The 13,639-nt window shown below is 46.3% G+C and overlaps 1 protein-coding gene across 4 annotated transcripts in view; it reads right to left on the bottom strand.

Moving 5' to 3' along the window:
• Window positions 1–13,639, bottom strand: part of SCMH1 (Scm polycomb group protein homolog 1) — a 1,232,539-nt gene that overhangs the window by 357,396 nt on the left and 861,504 nt on the right. The gene's annotated exons all lie outside the window — the stretch shown is intronic.

Below are 13,639 nucleotides of genomic sequence, written 5' to 3'. Positions count from 1 at the left end.
TTACCGAGGATTCCCGGCCTGACGACAGGGAATATTCATGAGCATGTGAATCCATGCCAGACCCCATGCTGGAGAACCTTGTTTTACTTCAGGCTAAAAAACATTGATTGGCACATTGCTAAAGTTCAATTGAAAAACTTTGATGGCTCCTGGAGTCAGTCAACTCTTTTACCTTCAGAGAAAATAGTTTTGTTAGGGTTTGAGCACATGCCGCAAAGAGAATGTAATTACAATTGTACGACTCAGCACCAGTTTCTTCAAAGTAACGTACATAATTTCTGGATCATAATCAAATGTTTCAAGCCACTTGTTAAAGCTCATCATGCTTGTATTTGTCCCCCTTATGTATGCGCTCACATATCGGAAGTGATTCATCCTTTATTTCTTCATGCAATAAATAAACTTTATTTGAAATCTATTTAATTTGTCCAAACAGGTTGGTATGGTTCCAATGGAACCTTGCATTTTACGGTTTAATTCATAGAGCTGTTTGAAACCATCTCCCATGTCTGTAAGCGAACTCAGCACAAACAGATATCATAAAACAATTTTATGTGATCTGATTCATTTCGAATTATCAAGAAAACTGTAATTTGATTAGAGTTTGCTTATTCTCGAAAAAAAAAACATTTCCTCAAACAGCCAGTATACTACAGTGCATCATAGAATGATGATGATTTTAGCATATTTCTTTACCAACAATTTTAAATATAGGATTTTGATTACATTTCCAATTTGACACCATGACACAGAAAATATGTGAGTTTGTTCACTGAATTCTTGGCCAAAAGTGCTTTACATTGATCATGAGAGACTATTCCAGAGTTTGCATTCAATTCCTCGATTCTGCATCAATTCGTCTGCAATGTGGAACATTTCTTCAGCGGCAGTTAACGCAGGTGAAAGAAGAAAGATTACTTTATGGAGCTCACGTTAACCAAATCCACAATAGCTATTATTTGGGCTTGGTTTGTGTTAGCCGTTTAACTTCTGCACATTTCATGCCCATGACTGTGTGGGGCACCTATCGCCACTTTGCGGCAAATAAATATGACGTGGTAAACAGTTTGAGGACCACTGCAATAAGGAAGACAACATCATGTCAGCGAAAGAGGGTCAAGTAAGGCAAATTACGTAGGAGGAATCATAACTGAGCACGACATACAGATTTAAGATCATATCTTTTCCCTCACTTCTGACACAGATGCATTTTAACCCCAACTTTCACCAGCATTTAAAGGCTTCAATTTTCAGAGATGGAGGCAAGGGAGTTTTGAGATGATGCAAGATATGTTCATGGCGTGTTTGAGGCAGTCATTGCATATCTGTTTAATTTTGGTTTTTACTTAAGACAGATTTTCATACAGTCAAACAAGACATTGGGTTATGCAGACAGAAATGTGAGCAGCAGCATTCAGACCTCATGCAGATCCATATCATGTTTGAAAAACAACTGACTCTAGCTATTCAAAAATATGTAATTATGATGCTTTAAAAGATATTAATAGAAACAGAGCAACATGCTAGATTCAAAAGTGGCGCAAAATCACAGCACCACATTTTCTGATGCGTAAAGGACTTTGGTTAGACAGTACACACAGTAGAAGCCCTTGGGCTTATGCGCTTTACAAATGTAAAACTAAAAAAATAGAAGACCGATGCAGATCAGGGGGGCAAACTTTAAGGTTATTTCTAATTGCCATTTAACACTGGTACAGTTAAAGAAATATCCTAGGTATTCTGATTTGTACTGCAGGGGATATGTTTTGAGGGGTAATACCAATATTGTGTGGTGGTCTTGCCAGAAGCTCCAATTCTATATGAAGCAGATTTTTAGAGCTATGGATACAATATTTGGGTGTTGTATTCCAAGAGATCCTAAATTCCTAAAACTGTCTGTGTAGGACCGCTCTGTTTTGTTCAACTTGATGCTTGCTGCGTGATAGGCAGAAACATGTGCAGTTCCCTCTGGGACCACTGCAAAAGATTTAAGACTACAGGTGTTTGGCAGTAAACCCACTTGGTAGCAGTCTGTACCACACAGATTCACTTGGTAGCTGTGGCTGAGCAGTCAGACTTCCCTCAAGAAGAGTTAGGCAGTATACAGAGTATTCACAATAGGTCAAACGAACACAGTAGAACAAGCAAACACTGACCAGAGCTTGGTGTAAAAGAGATACAAGTATTTATTTAAAACCACATCTAATAGAACACACAGGCAATAATATTAAGCAGTTCAAAAACACGGTCACTAAAAGAAATACACTCCCTTCGACGATCAGTTAGACAAGTCTTAAGTAAAGCAACACTTATTTTCAGACAGCAGTGAGCGCTTAACGAAGATGGCCCTCTAATCAATCGGTTTAAAAGGGAGAGAAAGGCAGAGCAAAGATAGAAACAGATCCCAACACTTTCAGAAGAACACAGTAGGAGAAGAAGGCAGGTTAAAACCGTAGTCAAAGTTACAAGGCCGGACCCACTGTAAGAGGCTCCGGTCGAAATGTGTCCAAAGTCACAAGGTTCAAAGTGCCCAAAAGTCTCGAAATCAGTTCAGAAAGAGTTGGACCAAAAGAAAGTGACCAGTTAGATGGTCAAGGCAGCCAGCCCAGTCCAGAAGGTTAAGGGATTATTATTACCTTGTAGCAATCTTTAGAAAGGGAGGCCTGGCGGACAGGGTACCTTCAAGTGGTGAGAATACTCCAGCGGGGACAGTTGTTCCTGGCAGCGGATGCAAGTCGGTGCTTCATCCGGGGGAAGAGAGGATCTCGTCGGGGAGGAAGACAGGAGTCCGTTGCACTGCCAGGGAACAAACCAGCCGCGGAGTTCTCAGTTAAAAGGAGAGGTCCTTTTATTCGCGGTCCAGTGCTAAGTGGCTATCCGGTTGCCGGTGTGCTTGGCACGGGCAATTCGACCACAAGACGTCCTGGGATGCGAGGAAAAGAAGGTAAACTGGTTGTGCCCACCAGTCAGGGGAAGAAGACTCTCCAGCCAGGAGATCTTCTCTGTCGCCGGGAAGTGGTGAGTTGGTTCCGCAGGGCTCCACCGGTGGTGTCGTCGTAGCAGGTCGGCTCAGCTTCTCCCTCGTCGAATTCTCAGGTCCTGTGGCGACTTCTGAAGTTCCAGTCCCAAAAGCCCTGCTTTTATGCAGCACACCCCCATTCACTCAGCCTAGCTGTCAATCAAACAAGCTAAGTGGGCCAATCACACAAGAGTGCGACTTGAGTTACCAAGGTAGCTCAGTCCAGGGTGCCTAAACCCCCTCCCACACCTCCTGTGGTACCCAGACAGAGTGGCACCACTTTTGGAGGCTTCTGTGGAGAAGCCCGCCAAAAAGTGGAACAAAGGGCACGACTTGGGTTGGAGTCACAGAAGAGAACACAAACGCCATTTTAGAATCGAGTTCTGGCAAAAAATACCAACCAGCGAATTAATATTAAATAAATAAACCGGCAGTATGTTCGAGGCTATGAGAATTAAATAATGAAAGTTGGTAGTTGGAGTCTATGGTGGGGTGTCACTATGACACCCCTGTGTCACTGCACTGAGGGTGCTGTGTAACACACATAGTAAAAACACATGAGACCCTATGGAGTAAAAGACCCCATAAAAAACATTGACAGTCAAAGGAACCCCTCAAATCATGTCCAAGAGTGTGAAGAAAAGAGACTCACTCTTGGCAGGAGAAAAAAACAAACTCCAGAAATCCAGCAAAGCTGCTGGGGGACTCACTATTTTAGGGAATTCGGCCTAAACAGAGAATTCTCCCTAACACTGCGTTAATGCAGACTGTCACGCTTTGGAAGAGGCACCCTCCTCCCTCATATCGACAATTGCTTTATTGGCTATGGGCGCTCGTGGCACTAGATCTTTCTCCCTCAGTTCAAATCGAGCTTGCTTTTTGAAGATATGGAAACTGATAGTGAACTTTCTCAGAGCAGACTAATAGAATGCCAGGTCTTCATTGCTTGAGAAAACTGAATCTGGTTATTTGGCATGCAGGACTTTGGTGGATTTGGTTATTGAACACCTTTAACTCTGCGTATTCCTGTTGCAAAGCCCATTAACACATATATATTATAAGAGAAGGGATTCACAATGACATACAAAATGGCATTGTGGGGAACATGGTATTAGGGGGCATCAACCAGAGCGCGCCAAGTTAAGCCCGTTATGACTTCCCATGTGCTGAATTTCAGGGGTATTGTTGCGATAATTTTGGGCACCTTAACTAAACTTTAACTAAAGTCTTTTCAGATATATATAGGATACATTACTCACTGTAATAGTATTTCTGATGCTTGTCTAGTGGTAGCTGCAGAGTATTACAGCTTTTGTTTTCGAAACTCGAAAAGGGACGTCAACAGTGCATGCCAGTAATACTATCACTAGTGTGACGTCTACTGTACCCATGGTCCTTCATGCGTTGAGGTCCCTCAGATTGTTTTGTTTCTGACATGAGGTAGCATGAAGTGTAGTACAAGTACAGGTGTAATAAAGCAGATGAAGCCAGAGAAACATCTATGCACCTTCTACTCCACAGGGGAGGAAGGGTGAGTGCATATAAATCTAAGCAGATACAATCATCAGAAATATGATTACAGTGAGTAATGTATCCCTTCTGAGGCTTGTGGAATCTGTTTAGATCAAATTCTATGCATAGATTAGCGAGCAGTGCCTGGAGAAGGTGGTGGGATGTGAGAAGGTAGAGCGGCAAATAGATGTTTTAGCACTGCTTATCCCATCTGTGAATCTGCTTTAGAATGTGTGTCAATGCAGTAGTGCTAAGTAAAAGGTATGAATAGAGCTCGATGTAACTGTTTTGCAAATGGTGTCTAGAGGGACATTTGCAATAAAGGCCAAGGTAGCTCCTGTACCCGTGGTAGAGTGCGCTCTTGGTGTGAAAGGCAGAGTTGTATTTGATAGAGTAACAGAGCTGTATGCATTTCACTATCCATTTGGAGATGGCATTTTTTGAGACACGATTACCTTCCATGCCAGGTGCTATGGAGACAAACAGTTGGTCTGTTTTTCTTAGCAGTCTTATCTACATAGTAACAGACCACCCTCCTTACATCTAGTGTATGGAGTTTTTTGTCAGCTGAGCTTGAAGGGCTTTGAAAGAAAACTGGTAGTTCGATGGACTGGTTGACATGAAACTTAGATATGAACTTAGGTGAAAACCTAGGGTGTGTTCCTAGTACCAACTTGTCTTTGTGGATAGCAAAGAAAGGTTCTTGCACTGACAATGCTTGTTGTTCGCATACACTTCTCATGGAGGTGATAGGCTCCAGAAAAGCAGTCTTATATGTAATGTGTTTATGGCTGGATTTATGCATAGGCTCAAAGGGGGGGGGGGGGTCCCATGAGTTTTGCAAGTACCACGTTTAGGTCCCATCCTGGATGCGGGTTTGAAATGGGAGGGTCTCTCTTTACTTCTTCCATGAATGCCTGAATGACCGGGACATTCCACCAGCACACCTTGCTTTGAGAAGCAGTGTAAGCGGATAGAGCAGCCAGGTGAATCTTAATGGCGTTAAACACTAGCCCAGAGTCTCGTAAGTGAGCGAGTAGTGGAGAATGTGTGATGGAGTACATTCTATCGGGTTTATATTCTGACTGGCACCATATTACAAATCTTTTCATTTGATGAAATAAGAGTGTCTGGTGTTTGGTTTGGGTGCCTCCTTGAGGATGTCCATACACCTTTGAGGTTGTTTTAAATGTCTAAACTATGACTTCAGGAGCCAAGTAGGCAAGTTTATAGACTGAGGTTGTGGGTGGAACACTGTCCCCCCCGTGCTGTGTGAGCATGTTGTTGGGGCACGGGAGTTTGATTGGATCGCACATCGAGATTTTGAGCAGATGTGGAAACCAAGGATGTCTCGCCCACATAGGAGCTACTAGGATTAGTGTCACTTGTTCCTGGTGCATTTTGTTCACCAACCTGCTCAGAAGCGGGGTCGGGGGTAAAGCATAGGCATTCCCCTTGAACCCGTGTTGGGGAAATCTGGATGCAAAGTCTGGGCATTGGGAGCTTTGGCTCTGACGAACAAGTCTAAAGGGGCGGTAACCCCATGGGGAGAAGATATTGTTTAGGATATCTTTGTTGAGTTGCCACTCGTGCTCTTCGGGTAGAGGATCTCTGCTTAATGAATCTGCCAGAGAATTGAGTTCCCTTGGAACATGTTGCGATGTTAGGAACATGCCCCGCTTAAGTGCCCACTTCCAAATGATTTGTGCTAACCTGGACAGACTTTGAGAGCGTGTGGCCCCCTGCTTGTTTATCTAAAACATGGCAGTGGTGCGGTCATTGAGAACTGTCTGACCTGACGGGTGCACTTAGAAAGCTTGCAGTGCTTTGAACACTACTAGTAGTTCCAAAAGGTTTATGTGATTTTGGGCTGTGATTTGTGTCCACAGGCCATGCGCTGTGTGGTGAAGGTAATGGGTTCCCCACCCGGTGAGTGACACGTCTGTTGTGACAACTGCATGCACTGTCGGGTTGTGAAAAGGTTTTCCCATTAACTGGTCTTCCTTTGTCCACCAGCGTAGCGCTTGAACTAGGGTTACCAAACCCACCACTAGATCGTCCACCTGACCACTTGCCTGAAACCACTGTTTTGCTATCCACTCGTGCACTGTACTCTTTCGTTTGATGGAAAGACTAGACCTGCTTCTGTTTTTATGACAGCCACTAAGAACTGTTAGATCTTGCTTGAAACAAGACTTAATTTCTTCTCGTTGAATGAGAATCCCAATTGGAACAGGAGATTGATTGTTCTCTGGGCGTTGTGCTTGAACAGTTCGGGGGGATTCCCCTGTTATCAGCCAGTCGTCCAGATAAGGGTACGCTTGGATTGATTCCCTGCGTAGATGTGCTGCCACTACCGCTAGTACCTTGGTGAATGCCCTTGGAGCGGAGGCTATGCCGAAAGGTAGCACCTTGAATTGGTAGTGCTGGTTCGATATTTTGAAATGCAATACCATCTGTGCGCTGGGAACATGCATTTTTCATATCCAAGGTTGCCATGTAGCCCCCCTGCTTTAGCAGTGGGATTACCTCCTGTAGCATTGTCATGCAGATTTTTTGTGGCTTGACATAGGTGTTTTCAGGGTGTAGGTATAGAACAGGGCGCATTGTTAAGTCTTTTTTCAGCACAAGGAAGTACATTGAATAAATACCCTTGTTTACCCTGGTTTGCCGGGACGATTTCTATGGAGTCCAATAGAAGCAGCGCCTTCACCTCTTCCAACAGGATACGTTGTTCTTCCTGTGAAGACTGCCTTTGGCTTGGCAGGTGATTGGTTGGCATTTGGATCAGTTCTATGCAATATCCCAGCCACGCTGGAAAGTACCCACTTGTCTGAAATTATCCCCTCCCATGCTTGGGTAAAGTGTTAAATACGACCTCCTACTGGAGTGGCATAGGTGGGAACATGTATCGGATGGTCATTGCTTGGGGGGTTGAGCCCTCTCTTGTGGAGGAGGATCTGCCCCTACTTTGAGACCTTCTTCGGCCTCTTTGAAAACCCTGTTTTGAGGACTGCCCTTGTGACGAACCGCAGGACGAACCTTGTCCACCTTGATTGTAATTTGAGGCCCGTTGGGAGTTTTGTCCTCTGAAACGGCAAGAGTTAGAGCTTCCTCTTTGCCCAATAGGTTTATGGTGATAAAGCCTAGGGATTTGCGTGTGTCATATTCCTCTTTCGCACTCTTGAGACCATCCACCACCGCTTTGCCAAACAAAGCCTTGCGTTGAATGGGAATGTTTAGGAAGGTTGCCTCGGTTTTAACTTTGAAGCCTGATTGTCTTCTGCCACGATTCTCCCCACATTGTACGCTACGTCCAAATTGTTTTTGAGGATGCAGTTGGCTACCTCTTTCCCCTCTGAAATGGTGAGAGCAAGCTGTGTTTTGGAGGGGCTCTGGAACAGAGTCAATCTGTTGAGCGATTTCATCCCACTTTTGACAGTTGTAACTGGCTAATAGTGTCGAGTTATTAGCAATTCTAGTTTGGTAGGCTGCCGAGGAAGCTACCTTCTTGCCCAGGGTATAGATTTTCTTACTCTCCTTATCAGGAGGGGCTTCGGCAGAGGCCAGAGGGATGTCAGCCCTCGTTCTTGTAGTAGTAACTAAAGAGTCAGGCTTTAACTGCCCCCTAATGTATAAGGGGTTTGAGGGGCCTGGTCTGAACATCTTTATGCGCAGGTTGAATGCCTGTGTTAAATTGAGTGTAAGCATAGAGGTTTGGATACGTCTCTGCACCGATTGCAACAGGGGTATACATTGGGTTGCTGACTTTATATCCCCAAGGATGTCTTCCACAAAGTGTTTCTCGACTCGGGCTTCTTGTGTGTCTATCTTGAAGTGCTCTGCAGCCTTTAGGAGCAGGTCATTCTATTGTAAGTGGTTGTCTATAGGTGAGTCTGCCACCGGTGGGTCGGTGTGATCTGGGGTCTGGATGACTTATACGTACTCATTGTCGTCATCATAATAATGGTCCACGTCCACCATGTCCCCTTCATCGTCTGGGTCTGTGTATGAACCAGGGTCCTGGGAGCCTTGCGTGGTATAGTAGTAAGTGTCTTGCCCTAGGTCCTGATGCGAGGTGGAAGCTTCTGTGGAGTCTAGGCAGGCTTTTTTGGCGGTTGGCTGAGTGGCTGCCCCGCTCTGTGGTGTTCCCTGAACATTTTGACGGACCTCGGTGTGGTCATCAAAGAAATTAATGAAACAGGACACCCTCCTCATAACTTATCAAATTGCTCTGTTGACCATTGGGAGGAGCTTGGCAGTACAGAGGAAGAAAAATAGTAGGTGTGGGTGAGGGGGGCAGCTTTGGGGCAGAGGTTTTCTTATGGTGTATAGCCCCAGACAGAGTGCCCTCCGGGGTAGAGAAATCCCTGCTTTTAGTAGCTTGGACTTTTTCCCCCTGGGACATCGAAGACTAATGTTTTTTTTCGACGTGCAGCCCTTTAACATGGTTTAGGGAACATGCTTTTTGATTCATTCGCTCATCTTCAAGCTTTCAGTGCTCTTTTGTGAGCCCGTTGGCACGTTTTTCGAAACCCAGTCATCAGCGTCTGAGGACTTTGAAGGTTTAGGGCCTGTCGTGTGGTGATCGCGACAGCGATAGCCCAAAGGCCAGGGAAAGTTTGGACCTCCCCCTCGACACTGCGTGTGGTCTATCGGTCGGTAGCGTTGTCGGCTTTCAGCCATGAATGGTGTCATGAGACTTGGTAGTGCTTGAGCCACCGGGTGTCGTCTCCGTAGCAGAACCGCTAGCCTGCCTGTTGGGGTCAGGGGCTCGCACCTGGGAATCCGATGGATCCCGATTGAGCTTGGCGTCACTTAAGAAGTTGATGCTGCCATCACTGGAGGCTCTGTCAACATCCATGGCGGCCTCGGCTAATTTTGACTGCTTTTGTAGATGATACAGTATCCTGGCCTATAGAGGAAGCCAGAGTATTTTGCTTATGGAGTGTGATCCGGTCAAATTTCCACAAACCTATAATAAGGCGTTCTGCAGAATGTAGAAGGGATTTTAGGAGAGCAAAGTAAGCTGCAGAAGAAAATCAAGAAAAATGAAGACTACCTGAGTTCAAAGTGAGAGGTGCTGGAATAGTGCCCTTTCCGATTTTACTTTTGTTGGATAGATTCTTCCATTTCTACGAAATGGGTGGACCTGTGGGACACAGCTAATTATCTGGGCACCTTCGAAACAGCACTCAACACATGGTGCAGATTTTGCCACAAACTAAATCATACCAGGAACAATATTGGGTCTGGAGTACATTTCATCCAAAGACTGTGTTTTAACAATTTAAATGGAGACAGGAACTGCAGAAAGCCCCAATTTATTGCATGGAATTATACTAATGAAGAGATGTGGAGTCTGTAAAATGTAAAAGCACACTGCATTTCGTCAATATTTACATAATTCCCTATGAAATATGGAACTATGTGTTCAAATGAAAGATCCCAGTGTGTCAGAAATGTGTTATTTTCAACAAGCAAGTGAAACCTTGATTTATTCCTTTAAGAATAAGTAAACAGAGGGGGCTGTTGCGCCCATGGCAGACTAGCCCTGTCCCGATCTAGCTCCGCTCAGACGCTGCAGCAGCAGGGCCATAGGTGCCCTCAAACATCGACTAAGAAGACGACAAAAGTGGGGGCCAGCAGAGCAACTGTGGGAGCCTGTCCTGGGACGTGGAGGCTCGGCATCAGGCTCTAATTACAACGAAATTACTCCAGACCGGGGGTGAGGCCGAGCGCACCAAAATGGCGGTGTGCCCTCAATGAGCTGGAAGAGACAGATAAACAGATCCGAAACACCAGAGACTCGGAGGCCAGATGGGGCCTCCCGCAGCATTGGAGCGGAGGCTGTATGCGGAGGACGGGGTACACAACCCTATTGCCCACCGATCGTCGACCCAGAGCGAGTGTGGGGTGGAGAGACGGGAGAGGAGCGGCCCACTCTCTCCCTATGAGTGTGCGGCAACACCTTTGCCCCCGGTGCAGAACCCTCCTGACCACCAGCCTAAGGAGTGGAGCACGAAGCTATAAGGTGCTCCGTGGGATCCAAGCAGAGAGGGCAGAGGCAGCACTGCAGGAGGCAGACACACGCCACCCCCCCACCCAGCCGCACTGGAATGCAACCTCTGACAGGATGGCAGCAGTGATAGCAGAAGAGAGGGCACCGGGATGGGCTGGCAGAGGCCGGGCCCAGTAAACATAAGACCGCTGCCATCGTGCAACCAGGAGTCTGGGGTACTGAGTGTTAGGGGAGAATTCTCTCTTTAGGCTGAATTTCCTAACCTAGTGAGTCTTTGCTGGATTTCTGGAGTTTGTTTTTTTCTCCTGCCAAGAGTGAGACTCTTTCTCCCACTCTTGGACATGATTTATGGTGTTCCTTTGACTGTTAATGTGTTTTATGGGCTATGGGGTCCTTTACTCCATAGGGTCTCATCTGTTTTTACTATGGGTGTTACACAGCACCCTCCGTGCAGTGACACAGGGGTGTCATAGTGACACCCCACCATAGACTCCATACCCTTGGACGGACTACTGTCTCCCAGGGCATGTAAAGTCACCATTGGCTTTACCAGTCCCAAATTATTAACAGAAACCAGTACAAACCATCATATTGTGGACGTACTGGTCGGGGCAATTCGATTGCCCCGGGGTCTGTTAGTCGAGGGGGCACGTCTCCGTCCCCCCTGATCGAGTTTTGGCTGGCGGCAGTGGATACTACTTTTTATATTCGACCGCAAATATATCCCTATGGGATTTTCCCATTGTTCGAGGCTACCAACTTTAATTATTTAATTCTCATAGCCTCAAACATACCGCTGGTTTATTTAATTAATATTAATTCGCCGGTTGGTATTTTTTGCCAGGACTCGATTCTAAAATGGTGTGTGTGTTCTCTTCTGTGACTCCAACCCAAGTCGAGCCCTTTGTTCCACTTTTTGGCGGGCTTCTCCACAGAAGCCTCCAAAAGTGGTGCCACTCTGTCTAGGTACCACAGGGGGTGTGGGAGGGGGTTTAGGAACCCTGGACTGAGTTACCTTGGTAACTCAAGTCGCACTCTGGTGTGACTGGCCCAAGTGGTGAGCCGGCCGGCTCACCACTTAGCATGTTTGATTGACAGCTAGGCTGAGTGAATGGGGGTATGCTGTATAAAAGCAGGGCTTTGGGGACTGGAACTTCAGAAGTCGCCATAGGACCTGAGAATCCGACGAGGGAGAAGCTGAGCCGACCTACCACGACGACACCACCGGTGGAGCCCTGCGGAACCGACTCACCACTTCCCGACGACAGAGAAGATCTCCCGGCTGGAGAAGCTTCTTCCCCTGACTGGTGGGCACAACCAGTTTACCACCTTCTCTTCGCACCCCAGACCGGTTTGTGGTCGAATTGCCCGTGCCAAGCACCCCGGCAACCGGATAGCCACTTACCACTGGACCGCGAATCAACGGACCGCTCCTTTTACCTGAGAAACTCTGCAGCTGGTTTCTTCCCTGGCAGTGCAACAGACTCCTGTCTTCCTCCCCGAAGAGATCTTCTCTTCACCCGGACGAAGCACCGACTTGCATCCGCTGCCAGGAACAACTGCCCCTGCTGGAGTATTCTCACCACTTTAATGTACCGTGTCCGCCAGGCTTCCCTTTCTAAAGATTGCTACAAGGTAATAATAATCCCTTAACCTTCTGGACTGGGCTGGCCACTTTGACCCTCTAACTCAGGCTTGTCCAACCTTTTTGAATATGGGGCCGAAGCATTCACTTTTTGTCACCCAGTGGGCCGGCAAGCCAAAAGTCAACAACCTCACCCAAAGCAGTATACTAAAATCAATATTGTGCGACTTTTGACACTATCATCACAGGCAGTGATAGTCATGCAGTCCCAAAGATAGCTTTTGGTATCAGGGGCAGTGATCAAAGGTTAGTTGCTTGTGATTTCTTTCAGTGTGTATGTGTTCATATTTTTCTGAAATAGTGGGGGTGACCGAGCGTTGTGAGGGAGTTATTAGAATCTAGTGAGTGTTTGGGGGGGGTTTCCCCCACAAGAATTGTTTTTCAAATATGGAGTTGAAATGGTGCATTTTACAGCAGAAAAGGGACCAAAAAGCCATAAGTTTACAATCCGTTCTAAAGGACAATATGAAAATTCCATGTCACTATCAGCAGACAAGAACATTTTACAACACATTTTAATGATCAATGTGTCCAGTGTGTAAGACAGCACTGTCACTGATGTAACACATAGGGCCTCATTCTGAGATTGGTGGTAGCCATGGCACTATTTGCGCCATGGCTGCCTCCAATACCGGGTCCGGCACCGGTCTTGTTCAAGGGGACTTACCAGTGCATTCAGACCCTGGACCGGTAAGTCCCCATTGAACAGGGCTCAATGGGAATGGGGAGGGTGCTAATATCGGGCTCGTGAATAGCAGGCCCGTTATTAGCACCCTGGTCCCTTAGCGGGACCCGTAAGGGATGTGTCGTCAGACCACACATCCTTTACGGTTCCCGCTAAGGGACCTCGGAAGTGTGGGGTAAGGGATTACCGGCACCGGTCTCCTTACCGGTGCCGGTAATCCCTTACCGCACAACTCATAATGACCCCCATAGTCATGCTGCCTCTGTAGCAACATGTCTATGCTGACTGTTCCCAATTTAGGCCAGTATTGTCCTGTACAAAGCATGAATGATGCTGCCTAAGCATGTGCAGTATGCCCAATATATATGGCAGCTTATCTCTGTAATACACATTCATTACTTCTGTGGTAATGAAAGAAGCATAATTCAATTCAACAGATAAAATGTGGAAAAGCGATCACCCAAAGGTGAACCTAATTGAAGAAACGCAATGTGAGCACAATCTTAAAGGATGCAGCAGTTTAATATAGGCACAACATTGGGCCACACTGTATGGCACGATTAAAAAATTCTCACTCATAGTATTGTTCCATGAATATATAACAATGTCCGTAGCGATGCAGTGTTTGGCATGTGATATACAAGTCAGTTTAGGTGTGCCTGCTGTGCAGCGCTTGGGTGTGCATTGGAGGTGAAGCACGTGGGTATGCATTGGTAGTGCAGCGCAGGGGCACACACTGGCAGTGCACTCGGAATC

Source organism: Ambystoma mexicanum, chromosome 11 (genome assembly GCF_040938575.1).
Source record: "Ambystoma mexicanum isolate Mex_15411 chromosome 11, UKY_AmexF1_1, whole genome shotgun sequence".
NCBI classification, from domain to species: Eukaryota; Metazoa; Chordata; class Amphibia; order Caudata; family Ambystomatidae; genus Ambystoma; species Ambystoma mexicanum.
The sequence above is the reverse complement of the archived record's forward strand: the minus strand, read 5'-3'. Positions and strand labels throughout refer to the sequence as shown.